Source organism: Lepeophtheirus salmonis, chromosome 14, assembly GCF_016086655.4.
Source record: "Lepeophtheirus salmonis chromosome 14, UVic_Lsal_1.4, whole genome shotgun sequence".
NCBI classification, from domain to species: Eukaryota; Metazoa; Arthropoda; class Copepoda; order Siphonostomatoida; family Caligidae; genus Lepeophtheirus; species Lepeophtheirus salmonis.
The window spans coordinates 27,689,177-27,706,324 of record NC_052144.2 but is presented as its reverse complement, the minus strand read 5'-3'; the positions used below and the strand labels follow the sequence as shown (position 1 = coordinate 27,706,324).

The window sequence follows — 17,148 nt, the reverse complement described above, 5'->3', positions numbered from 1 at the left end:
TGAAATACAATACAAACACCCGATGAATTGAATGTAAACAAATACTTGTTTTTGTGGTTGCCTGTATTCTCAATATCAGGATCTGCTCCTCTGTATGTGACGCTTCTCTAATATTGTACACACTAATTTACTAATTTGGGAGTAATACCGTCATTAGTAAGACGAAAATTTGATCAAAACGCCCTGTATAACTAGTAAAATAGATAAGGTGATTACACTTGTAAATAATATTACAACGTAGGTACAAGGTATAATGAAAAAGAACATTTTACTTCTATAAATATGTACGAGTTGAATCATTAAACACGCACATGAAATCATAAGATTAGTAGACAATAGGTAGTAGTAGTCAATTAAAAAATAAAGGCAGTAAAAGTATAATTATTGATTTAATATTTGAAATTTCATATTGAAATTATTTTCCAAAAAATTTTTTTTTCAATATTTTTAATATTTGAAAATTTAATTTAGAAATTTATTAGTAAAAATTTAATATTTGAAATTTCATTTTCTGTGAACCCACACTTTTGAAAAAAAAAAATTGAAAATTTTTAAATAAATAAATGTATATATATAACCCTGCGGACGCCCCAGATTGATGATATATTTTTCTTGAGACGCAGAATAAGAAACTAAGTTCATTTACTTTAATAAAAAAACAAAAACATATCCAAATATTTGGGTATACAAAATTATACAGTGTGGGAGAACGAAAAGAGTACAGATTCATTTATCAGCTATTTTAAATAAGAAGGAACCAATCATATGGCTGAATCCCTTGAAATAATAGCTGTGAGTAATATTTTCTTCCTGACAGGAAATGTTGAGGTACGATATCAAAGACAAAAGGAACTCTAGAGTGGACAACAATATTATGCAGAAGAACTCAGGAATTCCACTGCTCCATTACTCCATAAATTCGGAGTTTGTTGCAAAATGGGAGGAAACCAGCATTGCCAATGAGTTCGAAATCTGATCCAACCCACGATTATTTTTTAAATAAAATACAATTCATTCTTTAGTCACATACTGATAGTTGTAATTGTACGGATTTTAAATCATTGTAATATGCGGTGTTTCAAGGTTTTTCGAAGCTTTAGTTGTTTTATGTACTCTTAAGACAAAAAATATAAAAAAAAACAAGAAAAAAAAGGGTAAGAATGGTAATTTTGGAATAACAAGAAAACATTGTAGTAAAAATTGATGGATGAGAAAAAATTATAGTCCTTTTGATTTATTTTTATTGAGAAAATTGATTGGACTGCATCGTTTCTCAATGCTCATACCAGAATAAACAAGTTTCCAGCTCCTGGCTTCTACAATGCATTCTAATATAAGAAAACTTGACAATTTATCAAAAGAAATAATAATTTGGATTAGAAAGAGGAGAAAAAAGTTTCCAGACAACCCCTTATATCAAATCATTCAACTGGGATTATGGATCTAGAAGTAATAGCAATTATTGTTTCTTTACTTCTTTAAAGTTATTTTTCCGGCTCTTAGGCCATTTTATATGTTGACTGTTCTCCTCTCAATATCAGTAATATATTTTCTCATTTCCTAATCATAGGGCATGCAGCTGATGATAATCAGGGTCTTAATTTAGTAGTACAATATGTCTACCTCCCGCCTTTTCCTCACACTCTCCAAAATGCCCATCCCATTTATAACTCCCCAAACAAACTTCATTTTTTAAGGGTGCACTAACAAACACTACATACCTAGATATTATTACCTAAATAATTACATACTACTGATAACAGCTAGATGAAATAATATAACACTCTTCAGATTGCCAACTACTCAACAATTCCCAAGCAAGTCAATGCTTATTACTTTTACGTGTAATTCTAAATTATAAATACGACAATAAATAAATTCCATCCTTATTTAGCCTTATTTCTCATTAAGGACAATGCAAAATAGAACTACTATATAAGAAACTGCTTTCAAATTGACTGACATTATACAGATGATTAATTCCACAAGTTAATAGGATTGATTCCCTGTAACTCCATTTATTCAAAAAAAAAAAAAAATGGAAACTAATTGACAAAACATCAAAACATATTATTTTTAGACTATGTGTATGGTAATCAAAATATTTAATATTGGTAGTCTCCAGAGTGCTGACGATTGTTTAATGGGATAAGTAGAAATGAGTGAAAAAGAAGAAAAATAGGAACAGATAAAGAAAGGATCTAATATTATCATAAATAGTGTATGGAAACGATAAGATAGGGGAAAGGTTTGACATATATGTTCCCCATCAACACAAAAAGAAGCTGGAGTAATGTTTCCAACACATAATTATGTTCCTATCTATCTACAAGCTATTCTGATTAATCCTTAGGAGATTCTGCAAATTGCACTTAAAGTAGAAAAAATGTATCGGCACAATGAAAGAATGAAAAATAAATAGACTTTACATTGTTGAAAGGCCCCATAATGTCGGGGGGGGCGAATATACTCAAAAGTCAATTGAAGGTTCTAAACTATAGCTACAATTCTTGGGTGTCTGAATTCATCCCAGAAAAGTGAATACGAAGTCTATATTTGAGATAAATATGTTTATTGGCCTGTACATATGATGAATAATAAAGTGAACATACATCTTTTTCTTGATTTTTGTTGTTACTGAGAATCAATACAAACAATGACCGACAAAGGTGTAGCTCAATTTCCTTCTCATTGATATTCAAAACACCCAAAATAAACGTAAGATAAAGAAAGCATAAAACAATTAAATATCATCTACATAATTTGTCAATGAGCTGGGGCCACTTTTAAACTACATTCTTCCATCTACTACGTACACACATAGAAACACAAAATCCACTTCTTAAAAAGAGAAAACTTATATTACTAAATAAATACCAACGTGCATTGATGTTACTTACATAAAATATATACCCAAGTACATATGTATAATATGTATTCTAGGCCTATATATGATTGTAGCAAATATAATTATGATTATTTCGAGAGTTTGTTGTATATGTAGGGAAGACTGGGTACAGTTCCAAGAGACAACAAAATCTACATCATAATAGCATCAGTTGATAAAATTTCATGAAAGCCTAAAACTAACTCATTGAAGAGAAGTTACACCACTCCCGTAAAAGAGGGGGAGTTGCAACACGTGCTACAATTGTCTTTGTATTATATATAGAGTATGGATGTATAATAGTAAGAAAAGGCCCTGACTATTGTTTAGGTGGTTTTACATAGGGGCGACCACGGGATAATATATATATTTTTTTTTGGGGGGAAGGCTTGGTTTTTTAATTTTTTTTTTAAAGAAGTACAAAAATTTAAATTTGTTGGGAAAAAAATATGAAAAAAGGTTTCCAAATATTAAATTTTGTCGAAAAAAATGTCAAAAATTTACACAAATTATAGAAAATTTAAATAAATTATAGCTATTCTCAAAAAATTTCAAAAATTCGGTTTCAAATATTAAATTTTTTACAAAATGTATCCTGAAAAAATTAATTATTTCAAAAATCCAGAACTGTTCACAAAAAATTAAATCTCAATTAAATTTTCTAGTAAAAAATACTTTTTTTTTTTTTTTTTTTTTTGGGGGGTACAGCCCCTACAGCCCACCCCCTGAGGACACTCCTGCTACACACAATACAGGTCTATTTTGCATATTATAATTTGCAATCCTCAGCAACTGTTCCTTTCAAAAGTAGTGATTTCAGTGATTTAAAATGTGTTTTGTCTATAAGATTTAAAATAAATTACATGTACGCAGATAATAAATGTGGTAACTCACATTTAGAGTGGAATAGCAGGCACACTAAAATGAAGTTAAGGCTAAGCTACTTATCAAAAGCGTCCGCATGACAAAACGATAATTTTATCTAACGATAGCCATACGTACAAACTTTTGCAATAAATGATATCATCTATAAATACATTCAATCGATAAAAGTAATTATAGCTATAGGTTAAATATGAAATTTAAAGATTGTCCAATTTTGTAAGTGTTTTTTTATTAACAAAGCTCACATCATTTTTTTCTTCTTTTAATAGAGAACAATACGCATAAGATAATCACTTGTGCGTGGCAGAAAAAGGGTAACTCTTAGTTTAAGGAGTTGTTATGGAGTTATAAGTAAAAGTCCTTGTCGTACTCGGAGGATCGACTTTATACCGTTATAATTTCGTCTCATTGCTAGTTACAGAGTGGGGTTTGTGTGTTTTCCTTCATCTTATAGCGGCTCTTAGAAAGGTCTTGACAATGAAGTTGATCTACTCCCAAACGTTTCTTTAAATTGTCAGGGTCACACCACGTTAATTTTGGGTTTCTTATTTTTTTTAACATACCGGCGTTCAGATTATCCCTACCTGAGCAAAATAATTATTAGCTATAGCCCCTCCGTCCCTTCTGACCCCCCCCCCCTGATATATTGAATAATTTTGTAGATAATTTCTCCTCGTTGAGTAATTGAAGCCTCTAATTATAATGTTTACAACAATATCTTTAGAATATTGTGGAAATGACACATTACTGAGGAGCAACTTTTGAAGGAGTCCAATTAAAATGTTACGCATCATATGACGTTTTTTTTTTTTTTTTTTTTGTATCTTAGGAAAGTGAACAAGGACATTAATGTATGTTCCTATGTAAGATGTATTGAATTAAGTATTTATGTCTATCCTTCTATCTTGGCAACCTTTACAAAGATTGAAGACGAAAGAGTGAAATAAGAAAATTCATATACATATATATAATGTATATATTCTATTTTTACGAACAAAAAGCAAACTGAATATATATAGAATATATAGTATATTATGAAATCTGATATTCAAAGCTACATGAGAAATATATAGTCCAGAACAGAAGCTGCCTTTCTTCCATATAATAAGCGAAGATAATTTTTTAGCAGTTCTTTCTTGTAGTGTTCTGTCTCGATTGAGTCGATTCGATAAATTAGAAAAGGAAGGAAGAAATTAAATGATTGATTAGATTATACCTTTCCTAAAGCAAAATAAAGGTAGATCTGGATATAAAATATCGGGCTAAGTCGGGTTACAAGGTGTCAGGTTTCGGGCCATCCTGAGGCTCTGGGGCCAAAATATGAAAATCTATAGAATAAAGGACATTCAAGGACTCGAAATGTACTCAATAAAAATATTCAAGGAATTCGACTTGTGAGCAAAAACTTGAGGCTCAACTTGGACCAAGAGTACATACGAGGGTGGTCTGAAAAGTGTCCGAAAATGACAGCACTCATAAATAAGAGAAAATTACATCTATCTAGCATATGTTGATAGTTACTCACCAAAGTTTCAGGCATTTTGGCCGGTCAGTTGTTATGTATATTGTATGAGTGTGTTGATATTTTTTTTTTGTGAAAATTTTTTCTTATTTTTTTTTTCCCCCAGCATAATCTACTTGTAACTTTACAGACTTCTCCCAGCAAAATAAAAGACAGGATGGGTTAGAGAGATGGAGCATCACTGGCAGAAGTGTGTAGAGCTACAGGGAGACTATGTTGAAAAATAAAAATACATAATTTTTTTTTACTCAAATGATTGTTATATAACAACTGCACGTCCAAAATAGCTGTACCTTTGGTGAGTAACTGTCAAAAGATGTGAATAGCTTTTATTTACGAATGCTGCCCTCTTCACATTGAAGTCTAAAACTTTTCAGACCACCTTTGCATATTGACTTTTTCCTACTTCTAAATAATAGGTAGATACTTACCAAAGAACCATGTGTATGGACAATACTTTGCAATATGCATTAACGAGGATCTTAACTAAAAAGAGAAATAAAAATAGAAAAGGCTTTGTTAATAGTTGCCGTGATAAATTGTGATAATTAACAAAAGTAATGCCTACAAGCAAATAATAGATTCAATAATGTACTTTGATACTATGAAATACATACATAGCGGACCAACCTTTACAATTTACATATGACTATTATTCATATTTTGAGTGGTTAAGAGTAATTATTTTAGAATTTTCCTATGAACAACGTTGTAGAACACAGTATTAGTTGCCGATTGCTATGAAAAACATTGCCCAAGTCCCCCCATAAGGACACAGTACGAAAAGAAGATTGAGATAGAACGCTTTTACGTGCAGAATATTCCCAGTAGGCCATTAAGGAGCCAACTGTGGCCTCATAAAAGACGATTTACATGTCTTCTATGTATGGATACATTTTAAATCGTCTTTCTCGAGGCTCCAATATGCCAATCCCCAGTGGCCTGCGACAATTCCGCGCGGAGGAGCGCTGCTATCTCAATCCTCTTCTCATAATGTGTGATCATGGTGGCGACTAGGAGAATATTTTTCTTAACAATAGACAACTAATTATAAATTCTGCAACATTGCTCATAGGAAAATTGTAAAAAAAAAAAAAAAAATGAAATGTAAACTTGAATAGGTATTGTGTGCCTAGGTTTAGATAGAGAGAGAGAGAGGAAGAAAAAAAGAGGAAAACAAATTTGGCTTCCCTCATTTACATATTAATTTCATTTTCATCGTTCATTTATGAAAAGTGCAAAATATTTTTTGAAAGGAAAGCATATTATGTAGATAGGCATTATCTGTGCAGAATACGAATGATCAACGTAAATATATATACAAATTAAAATTATACTTCCTTCTTAGTCATTAAAAAATAAGGATAGTAATTAGAGTGATGGCTCTGCCCAAACCTCTTTATATCTTACTGGCCATTGTCATAGTCTTGAGGTTTAGTATAATGTGGCTAAATCCGGAATTTTATAAAAATTGGCAAACATCTAGTGTTAGTACATTCTTATTTTCAATCAGTATTATAACTCAAATAAGTCATTTAGTCTCATTTTCTCTTTGTCATATTTTTTTCTATAGCAAAGTATTATTAGCATCGGTTTAATTTCAATCAGTTGAACAGAATGGAAATAATAAGTTCTAAGCCACAAGAAATATAATTAGAGTGTCCTATTGAAGAGCATGTACATCAAGATCAAAATTTCTAAGCCATGTAGAAGTTTTTGTTATGCTACTTAGTAAACTTCAAACACCTTAAAGTTGATAACTTCCCTTCAGTGAACTAAAATGTGAAATATGAACAAGCCCTATGAGTTACAACTCAGATTCAACGTTTCTATGATAAAACAAGAATATCGACAATCACTCATAAAACCTGAAAAGAAAAATCCATTCATGACAATGACTACAAAAATTGTCTTAAAAATCCTATTGATAGAAAATCAGTTCACAAAAAAGTTTTGTGTTTTTTCCTTAAAAACGATAAGAAACCAAGCCAATATTCCCCATCAATGCCGAAGATAATCGAAGATATTTAATCAAAGTGTGCCAACACAAGACATTGTCCAATAATCAACAAATTTTGAAGAGTTGTTCTATTAGTTGTTTCCAGAAAAAAGACCAATCACATTCTGTAAACTTTTGAAAACAAAAAAACTGGGCAGAGCGATCATCCCAATAGTAGTATATAACAAAACAAACAGAATTGATTCATTAAATGTGAGAGGGTGTCATGTTTCAATATACACTTAATAACTATTATATGCCTAATAGGAAAAAGCTCTTGTAAAATTTAAAACCCTTAGTATCCCTTCGAACTAAACTCTACAGGTTTAGTAGCCCAAAATTACATGACTTGGCCTTTTTTTTGGTGTTTTTTTAATTCAAGTGATAAAATATTTAACCTCAGAAAGATTAATAGAAATACACAGTTATACAATAACGCTTTTCCGACATATGTTTAACATCTACTACGCTTTTTAATAGTGATAGTGATTTATAATTGTGGCTATATACTCCCTTACTTGACGTTTACTGTTAGAGTATTATTATTATGCTCTATGACGTCAAAATCTGTTAGTCTGACCTAGCAGTCGATACGATACATGAAATTGAAAGTTCTAACAATTTCGATTACATGATGGTCTAACCTTGAAACTTAGTAGCTTTTTTGGAACTTTAATGAACACATCAATAACATACGTTTTTTGTAATTGGTCTTTGTAAACCATATTGCTTGTATTTAACATTTGATTTCTATAAAATTGAAAAAGATTAAGTTATAAAAACGGCATTACAGCCTTTATATTGTATATAAGTTGCATATATGATATATGAAGAACAATATTAAGAAACTAAACATCAAAGTCGACTTCCAGGACCTGTCCCATGGGAGTTATGTAACACTCCAATCCTATGGATTATTAGAGTCAGTAAAAAATGGGACGTAAGTCAGAAAGGTTTTTATTATTTATGATACAATTAATTTTTTTTGAAAATAAATAAAGTTAACTTTTTTTATCATAAGGACTTTTTAGAAATAGCTAAAAATATTGCTTTGTAGAACATAAAAGGCAAAGTCATTCTATATAATATTGATACAGTTTAGTAGAGGCCCCTAAAAAAGGCTTTACTTTTTTTTTTTTTTTTAAAAGGTAATAAAAATAAAATATATCATTCTTTTTTTTTTAATGTCATTTGATCAACAATGAACATTTTTTTTATCCAGATATATAACCCTACATTCCTTTTATAGATCTATTAGTTAACTGATGTAAAGGTTGTCCCTAAAATATAACAAATTGTACTACATGATACAGAGTAGACTTAAACTTAAAGTGAGAAAATAGAAATTGGTAATATTTCCTTAATTATTTAATCTATTTTAATCACGGAAATATTAAATACAAGGGCAAAATACTTTGGTTACATGAGTGCAATAAATTATCATTATTTTAAATAATCTTAAGAAACATTAGTTTGGAGGTCTCGAAAACATATAATTTGTTAATAAGATATGTTGTAAAAACGTTCAAATTGAAATGTCTTTATCAAAGTTCAAAGAAATACAAAATTAGACCATCATGTAATAGGGCATGCTAGAATTATCAATTTGATGAACCCTACCAATTGCTGCAAGACAGACAGATTTTTAGGTCATCGAGGATGACAACTGTACTCTAACAGTCAAGGAAGGCAATATATAGTTCCTCATGGTAACAGGTTTGACGTCACTATAGAAAGGCTTGGTGAAAGTCAAACATAAGTCGGAAAAGCGTTATGGTATAACCTTGTATTTCTATTAATCTTTGTCGACACAAATTTATTTGACATATTCATTGTGTATAACAAATTTGGAGCAAAGTTGCGCTCTATTTATATATAAACAGACTACTTTAAATATTAGGAATGTTTCACAAATTTAAAAAAAGGAACGGCAAAAACCCCTTGGAAGCGAATAAATTAAAAAAATCAGTAAAACCTAGTAAAATTGCAAAATATTGATTGGACAACCTACATATTTATATGATAACTTAAAAGTGGAGAAATTTGTTCTAAGTACTACAGTAGAACATTATCAGGACTGATCTCAAGGGACTCACTACAAAAGTAATCCACATTAACAAATTAGTTAATTCTCCCTACTCCAAAAAAAAATTTTTTTTTACTTCTTACTAGAAAATGTAATATCTGAAATTTTTGTTTCACAAAATTTAATATTGCAAATTTAATTTAATTTTTCAATATTAAAATAAATTTTCTGTGAATACCTATGAATATTTAAAACTTTTCTCAAAAAAAAAAATCAATATTGGAAAATTAATTTTAGAATTTTTTTTAAAAAATTTTTTTTGTGTGCAGATATAGATTTTTGAAATTTTTTTCATAAAATTTAATTTTTAGTCAACAGCTGTGGATTTTTGAAACTTTTTGAGAATAACTATAAATTTTTGAATTTATTAAAAGATATTCATATATACATTTTTTTTTTAAATAATATATATATATATAACTCTACGGACACCCCTGCCTCTATTATGTATAGTAAATTTGGGCCTTTGGCAAGGTTCACCACACAAATCCAAACTTTGTCCTTCTATTCTGAAATACCCTTGACCCTTTATTTGACTATTTACATACATAGAATGAAATTATTAGGTACTCGGGTTTCTCTCTCAGGATTTGTTTTACCATGATTTAGCTGGGGTGTATACCACCAAGAAATCCCCCACTGCATCATTTCATAATATAAGTTTCATTCGATTATATATAATTCATTAAAGTAAATGTTGAATACATATTGAAAAATCAGTCAAAGTTTCTACGACTTATATTTTGCATATGATACAGTACATGCATCTTCAGGGTGGGCCCTAAATACTGAAAAAAATTAACTTTAAATAAACTTTTGTAACACGTATAAATTTAGAGATATGAAAATAAATAAAAAATTGTGATAACTTATCGATTATCAATTGTCCACAAAGTTTGGTAATTTTTTTTTTTTTTTGGTTATCTTTCATTTACGGGAGAAGAGTGAGTTAACAGAAGCAATAAATTTCTCAGTGTTTTGAATTCTGGAACGCCTCTCAAAATGGCCCGATTTTGGTCAAAAAAGATCTAGATGTACAAACAAGAGTCAGTGATGGTATAAGGTACCAAAAATGTGATTATCCGTTTGTCTGAAGAAAAAATTTACGACAAAATTGAAGTAAAACATTATCTTTTTAGGATTTCTTTCCTAAAACAAAATTATGCAACAGGGGAAAATAGTAATTATTGAAATATTTCAAAACATTCAAAAGCTTATATATATATATATTTGTATATCATCCTGGAGACAACCCTATAGTCAAATTCGGTTTACAGAAATATCGGTCTTTATTAGGGTCCCACGTTATTATTAGCTGTTTAGGGAATGAACTACATTTTAGTCTTGAGACCGAACGAATAAAATTCGGTTTCAAACCGAGTCTCAACACTAATAAATACCAACATAACCTCATTACTTTTGTACAAAAAAAAACTGTTCATGATTTTTTCTATATTTTTCACCTATTGAGTTTCCTTTTTAGAAGACAATCATTAACTTTCACTGTATGCGATGTGAAAAAAACACATGAAGATGAACCTTTAACTTCCCACCAACTCCCCCCTCCCTCTTATTTCAAAAAATAATAATAAATATCGAATAATATCAAATTCCTCCTCTATAAACACAAAAACCACCTGTCCATGGGGGACTTTTTTAAAAAAATAAAAATGATTCACAAATTTTATTTTTTAACAAAACAAAGTATTTTTTTTTTTTTTTTTTTTTTTTTTTTTTTTGTTAATAACAGTTGTCATTTACACATTATCGCCCAAAAATATTTTTGAATGAAACTTTTTAATTTAAATAATATGGATGTAGATATTAATTAACAAATACGTTAACCTTTGGAAACATTTATTGAAACACTCTGAATGTGATAATGTGTTTCCTATAAAATTATGAAAGAGACTAAGGAATATTTTTTTTCAAAATATACGAGTTCTGAATGGATAAGGAGTTGAGTGTCAGAAATATTACTAACAAAATCCTTTTTATTTTATCTATGTTTACCCCCAACATAAAATTATTCATTTCCATTACAAAAATAGCAAGCATGCTTTATAAATTTAAAAAATACCATAACTACTTTACTAGGTGATATTTTAAATTTAGTACAGGGTGGGAATTAAAGTAATTTTTTTCTTTAATGTAGGAAGGTTTAGTAATTATTTTTTGACATTCTGGCTCAACCATTCTTTGTACATCAACATTTCGTCATCATGAGTGAGTAAAATTACAAAAAACAGGGCATCTCAGATTTCCTAGACGTTCAAGTTAAGGTGGCGAGAATTATGGACTTTGTTTAGTACTCCGGGAGCCTGATTTTCAATGTTACCAATATAAAGAATGATGGAGAAACCTCTCTAGGAAAAGTAGGAAATAAAGGGCACAATTTAAACAAGGATTCGGAGTTCCTTTCAAGCTTTCAGACGAAGATCAAGAAGGACCCCACTAAATCGATGAATCGCCTCACCAACAACTTTTCCGTAGCTTTTAGTGCCACCAAGAGGATTTGAAGGGTGACTTGGGATTGTATTCATACACGAGGATTCCACGCCACCTTCTGACAGAGGTCATGAAGGACAGCTATTGCTATTTGCTATCCAAAATGTAAAATTTGTGGTATGTATCAAGGTAAATAGAATTACAAGGTTATGCCATAAGGCGTGTACGACTGATGTTTGACTTCTACCACGCTTTTAATATTGACGTTATAGTAGATGAGTGGTTGCCTGTTGGTTCATAATCAATTTTCCTTCCCTGCAGTCGGTACTATATATCAAATTGAAAATTATTGCAATAGTGACGTCATAGACTATGAGTAGTTGTGTGTTTTGTCAAAATCTGGCTATCTTGCCAGCAGTCAGTACAATCATCAGATTGAAAATTCTAGCAATACCGATTACATGATGATCTAACCTTGTATTTCTATTAACCTTGGTATGTATTAAATTTACAATTCCATGATTTCTAGAATGTTTTATATAGTAGAATTAAGAAAATGTAATAAAAAAAGATTTGGATACAAATACGGTATGTTTTCCCTCTAAAATATACGTCCTGAGGATGAGAAAAGGGCTGTGCTCATATAATCACACTAGGCAGATCTATATATATTTTAAATTGATTTTTTATTATCCTCGATATTAAATCTTCAACCATCGAAACAATATCTTTACATATTAAAGTACCATAATAGATAAGTATTCCAAATACATTTAAGCTAATTTGATAAAGATTTGCTAATAATTGAACATAAAATATAGAGCAATGCATGCTCTTTGAGTGGAGAAATCCCATACTAACTATATTAGATATTATTAAAAACTTTAAAAATGTATCACAGATACATTTTAAAGAACATAGAAATATGATAGTACGTTACATTTTCATAATAATTGATTTAAGTGTAAAGAGAATTGCCGTGTTCATATGATCACGATAGGCGTTAATGGGTTCATTTTTAATTTCATTTCATACTTGATGAATAATCCATTTCTTCTTCCGAAAGACGAGGATGGTAATGAGCGGTGTCTTTAGAAGTAATACCAATGTACAGAAATAAAAAAATGGTGTTTCATTAAGTATGGGATGAAATTAAAAAGGTTTTTCAGCATCTTTGTTTTATACTACTCTTTGTTTCATTCCCTATAACAGTGGTTCCCAAAGTGGGGGTCGTCGAACAGAACGGAGAGGTCACGAAAGATAAATAGAGATCGCAGCTTAAGGTGGAGGATGATCTTTGAGTTGCTGTGTCAATATTAAACCTAGAATAGACCAGCTTTGCTCAATGCATATTCGTCACATTAAGACCTTTCTTCGTTTTTAAACCTATTTGCACATCCACATCCTGAAATGTTATATGTGCGAGTCTCAATTTTGACTTTATTTACCACAAAAAAAAAGAGAATTGATAGTATAGAAATTATTCCAAAAAGTACATAAATCGCTGATTTTATATTTACAATATATTTGGTTATTTCGTCGTTGTATTTCTTCATTTTTTTTTCAATATCTGTCAACATAGGTATATTAAAATCTTTATTATGGATCAATACAGTCAAATAACTTATATTATTTGCATCTGGGTTTAACTTTATAGGACTGATGGGGCATTTAAGTCATCTATTTGTACAAAATGCAATTCAAATTTTATATTCATCTCTTAATGAAAGGTGTAGGGGTCGCACATTGTCTAGTCACATATTTTAAGGGTCAAATTCAAAAAGTTTGAAAACCGCTGCCCTATAATGTCAGGACTACTCAACTATTTACTATTAAGTTAAAATAGGAGGACTTTATTCAGATTTAAAAAAAATACAACACTTACCAAATCAGTGTGGATTTTAGGAGGGGAACTTGATAATTTTTGATTTATTAGGAAAAAAATATTTTAGACCTTAATAAAATCGGATAGATTATTAAAAAACGTTCCCGGACAGGATGGAAAAATAAGAGATGTCCAGCAAAAGGATCAGTTTGGCCGTCCTAAGTTGGATAAGTTCCAGTGTTGTAGGTTTCTATTACGAGAAATCGGTAATACAGTCTGGGCCTAACTACCACATTCAGAAGGGTCTGTATTTAGACCATGGGCCCTAATTTGAATATCCTTGCCCTATATTATTTTCTGTTCACTCAACTCCAACAAAAATTGATTCCTTTGTTGATTGTGAACAAAGAGAAACAAAGTTATTTTTGAGTCAATCGTACGATCGCAAAATTTGGACTATGCAATCCATACCAAACGGAGTCCAACAGTGACATATATATATTTATCTTTATCCCCAGCCTAACATATTGTGCAAATAAGATTTTAGAGACAGCGTTGCCCAATTATGCATAAGTGCCAAATAAAAATTAGATTTTGGTAACTTTAATAATTCAATTTTACCTTTTTTTGTTAACGTTGACACTTAAACTAACATAAACTACACATAAAAAGACTTTATGCAAGATTTAGATAAGAGAATGTGTCCGGGTAAAGAGGATAATTGATCATCTGAAGTTAAAATAGTTACATGTTGTATGTCGGAAATTTATATTAGAATAATTAAGTATGAAAATTTAAAGGTCTGGGGTCCAACTAAAACAACCAGACTAAGTGAGATTCCTTGACCTTTGTGTTTAGTGTATTAGATTCTTTGTTTTATCCCCTGTGTCAGGTCTACTCCTCTAATATGAATCACAGTCCACTTAGGCAAGTTCCAATCAATATCATAACTTTTTATAAAAATGAAATAAATATAAAATTCTCGGCTCCAACAACAATATTCAGAAGTTCGTATTCAGACCATAGTCCGGCTATTGAGTAGCCAAATTTAGGAATGTTAAACTATATGGAGAATTGGGGGCTCTTTAATTTATTTCAAATGACTTTTTTAGGTAATATATTTATTCAAAAGATATTTTAAACACAACTATTGCAAATATTATAAAATATATCCGTGTATGAAATATGATAAATTTGAAATATTATTTGTTTAATTAACATTTCAAAGGTCTCTAGTATTACACTTAACTCCAAAACAACTTAATATTTTCCTTTGATCAGAGAGAACAAAGGAAAATTAAATTATCTTGAAGAATTAATTGAGCCGAATCAATGATATATATGAAATACATGATTAATTACATTGGTGTATGTATATCATTGGACTTCCGTAGTTCTCAATTTACATATGTGGAACGTCAACATACACGTACAGCCCAATTTTTCATGGACATATTTGAGTCTGTTATGGGCTTAATATTCAAATTTGTGGAATGGACTCAAGAATTTTAGCAATAGCGTATCATCTTTATTTGATGAAAGAGACTTATATCGACCCCGAATTTTCAAATGGAATCGGCGAATTTACTCATTCTTTAATTGTGGGGATTAATTATGGGTAATTAATTATAGGCAGACCCAAAAGAGTTCATATGAATAATTTGTAGACGGAAATGTACGAAATGTATTCGTATTAGAAAATAAATGACATCCACATTCAGTGTTGAGAAAAAGCATTCTAGCTGGCTCCGAGTCACATAGTCCATGCATTTATTTAAAGATCAGGATGAGAATATAAATGTATACTTATATTTCAAACGATCTACGCAGTACATGTTTAATATAACTTGAAAGTATCGTAAATATTTTACGAAAAATTTGCGAACAAAGGAGTTATCCAGGACCGGCCCTCTATGTAGCTTCTCTGCTCCTCAGAGGGAAAGAGAAGTATTATAATTATAGAGAGGAGGCGGGGAAGAAATTACTCGTTTGCATACACACACAGTAAAGGGAAAAAGAGAAGTACTCAAATATTCAAATGTTGTCAAAAGTAAAGAAATAATACTATGTAAAAATTCGTGTAACCCACCTTAAACAGCAACAACAAAGATTTCGTATAAAAATAATCCTCATGATGTACCAATGTCAACAACAACAGCAGACCAAATGTTTATTCATCCCTAGAGTGAAGTCATTGGTGAATTTGTTTTTATATCAAAACAAGGCTTGGAAATTTATAAATAAAGTGAATTAAAACTCGCGGAATTGGAAAATGAAGAACTGTTTTTTTAGAAACAAAATTTAAAAAAAAAAGAGAATATATTGTATTAAGTATAAAAATGGAAATAGTGTCCGCAAAGGCTGACAAGCACTCAGTCACTGAACTGTTTTTTCACTTTTTTAACATTTACGTTTAATACATAAAGGAGTTGTTGTCGTTGTTTTTGTAGTAGTATTAGTAGATGAAGAACATACCATTTTTACCGCTTTTCTATTTCTCTGACAAACAAGCGTGAGCGCTCCTTACCTTTTTTTTAATAATATAAAATGAATTCCGGGCCCATGTTGCACACACGCTGCTACAAAGTTAATTTTCTTTCTTTCTTTCGTTGTTACACGCACAAATACTGAAGAAGAAGAATACACTCTCTCTCACACATAAAAGGAGGGTGTGATTGAAAGGAAGGGGGAAATAGAGATTTCTCAAGTCTCTCAACTCCCACACATCTCGCAGTAACTCCATTATTTAATTACTTATTTATAGTCAGTCAATGATAACTTATTTTTTCACGGATTTTTTATTTATATTTTATAAAACATGAGGAGTAGGGTGACTCTTCAAAATCCATAGATTATTAATTATATATTTTGATCGAATATTAAATTTAAATCCCTCAGCCTTTGAAGTTGAGGAGAAGTTGGATCAAAGCAGAGAGTCGTGTGATCAAAAAAAGTCTTTATTTTGATAAACAAATTGATGGAATCGTTAAAGTGTGTCGGAATATTCGATATTATAACGTAATATAACTAGTAATGATACTCGATTGTGTTTTGGGCATGTTAAAAAGAAGAAACGGAAAATCAATATGATAACTAGTGATGCACCGTGAGCTGAATTTTACTCCATGACTATTTTCGAGTTTTACTCATTATTTGTTTGAATACTGGTTACTTGCCTGAACGCTCGATACTCACTCTAACACTTTTTCCTCCCTAAAAAACTCGTCATTCAAAAAAAGAATATTTTTTAATGAATTATTGAAACTTGTCATTTAAAAATCTATGTATTTCTCTAGAGGTCTGTCTCTGTATTTGTAATTGAATATATTATATATGTACGCATAAAAGGTTCTTATGTTCAAAACAATACAAGTCTACCAAAGGGACTACAATACATTTAATATGAGGTACAGATGACCACACAAAATTGTTTTCGTAATTTATGTTCCACAGATTAATCTAAAATTTAGCTTAACTTAATTGAATCGTGGTAATG

The 17,148-nt window shown here is 30.4% G+C and overlaps 1 protein-coding gene across 7 annotated transcripts in view; it reads right to left on the bottom strand.

Annotated features, from left to right (window-relative positions):
• Window positions 1-17,148, bottom strand: part of Ypel (Yippee-like) — a 306,816-nt gene that overhangs the window by 29,322 nt on the left and 260,346 nt on the right. For 4 of the 7 annotated variants that reach the window (XM_071893530.1, XM_071893532.1, XM_071893529.1 and 1 more), the window contains one exon: window positions 5,726-5,780. The gene's annotated coding sequence lies outside the window, so the exon portion shown is untranslated. Of the gene's footprint in view, window positions 1-5,725; window positions 5,781-15,741; window positions 16,114-17,148 lie in introns of those variants that run through there. The other 3 variants (XM_071893527.1, XM_071893528.1, XM_071893533.1) reach the window with 3 other exon arrangements.